Consider the following 1,450-nt stretch of genomic DNA (forward strand, 5'->3'; position numbering starts at 1 on the left):
AATGGAAAATCCTTTACCCCTTGAGAGGATTCAAGCTTCCATCTTCTGGGTTTATTATTTGACAAGTTAAATAGAGAGTGAAGTGATTTAACAAATCCTTTCTCTTCCCAACAATACCTATATTTAGAGATATATAAATCCTATGCTATCCTTTCTTGCTCTGAGGAAATAATTGAGGTGAAGGTCACTGGGCTGAACTTGCTTTATAGACAGAAATGAATATAAACCAATTTAGTGATGACAGAAATATTATTCTCATTGCACTCATTTAAAAAAGTTTCATGTTTCTTACCTGCATTTCTTTGCAATCATGAAAAGCGCCATTACTCCCCTGGAGTTAAGTGGCCACACCATCCCCTCATACCCCCAGTTCTCTGGCACTTCTGTGCACTACAGATTCTCCCAGCCCCTAGCTATATAGCTTTCCTATTTCTCCTGGGCCTTTGCTGTATGTCTACTTTTGATATTAAATTTTTTTAAATGTTTATTTATTTTTGAGACAGAAAGAGACAGAGTGTGAGCAAGGAAGGGGCAGAGAGAGGAAGACACAGAATCTGAAGCAGGCTCCAGGTTCTGAGCTGTCAGTACAGAGCCTGATGTGAGGCTCAAATTCACAAGCCATGAGATCATGACCTAAGCTGAAGTCGGATACTTAACCGACTAGGCTACCCAGGAGCCCCTACATTTGATATGTTAAATTCAACCCTTCCTTTCATTTTCCAGATTTCAAGTTCCTATTCTTCTCCTTATGTTTTTCATTGGTTAAAAAAAAAATCACTAAAAGTCCAAAGAAGTAGTCTCATTAATAAAACATTTCTTTGAGTAGTGTGATAGGAAGACCCTTGGGTAGGCCACTTTAGGAGCAAGAGCTATATTCATATTGTATACTGAATATGCATGAAGTATTCATGCTGTCAGGATAGATCCTGAAGTGGGGCTTGATCCCAGGGAACCATGAGATCATGGCCAGACCCGAAATTAAGAGTCAGAGGCTTAGCCAGCTGAGCTATCCAGGGGCCTCTATTGTAGAGGATATTTCTCGGGGAGATTTACTTATTAGCATTTGTTAAACTGGTATTATAATATTTAAGGAGGATGTCTTGAAAAAAAGTAAATTAAAGGGAAAGACCTGTAATAGACCGAGCTAAGTAACATTATATCTGATCTGCAAAATTATTTTATAGGATAATTCCACATTTTATTGGATAAGTTCTAGCTATAGCAAAGTAAAATAACTATTATAATCATGTTGTGACTAGATACAAAAACAATAGAAAACCTATGAGATTCTCTACTGGTTTCCCAGGCCTAATCCCATTAACCTATACTAGAAATATATTAAGCATCATCACCAAGTTCTATCCAAGAAAACAACTGGGACAAATTTTCTCTTCAATAATTAATATTCTGAAATACAAATTGAGAGAGGGTAGGTCTTTTCATACCCAGT

Source organism: Hyaena hyaena, unplaced genomic scaffold (assembly GCF_003009895.1).
Source record: "Hyaena hyaena isolate Hyena2069 unplaced genomic scaffold, ASM300989v1 scaffold_1658, whole genome shotgun sequence".
NCBI lineage: Eukaryota > Metazoa > Chordata > Mammalia > Carnivora > Hyaenidae > Hyaena > Hyaena hyaena.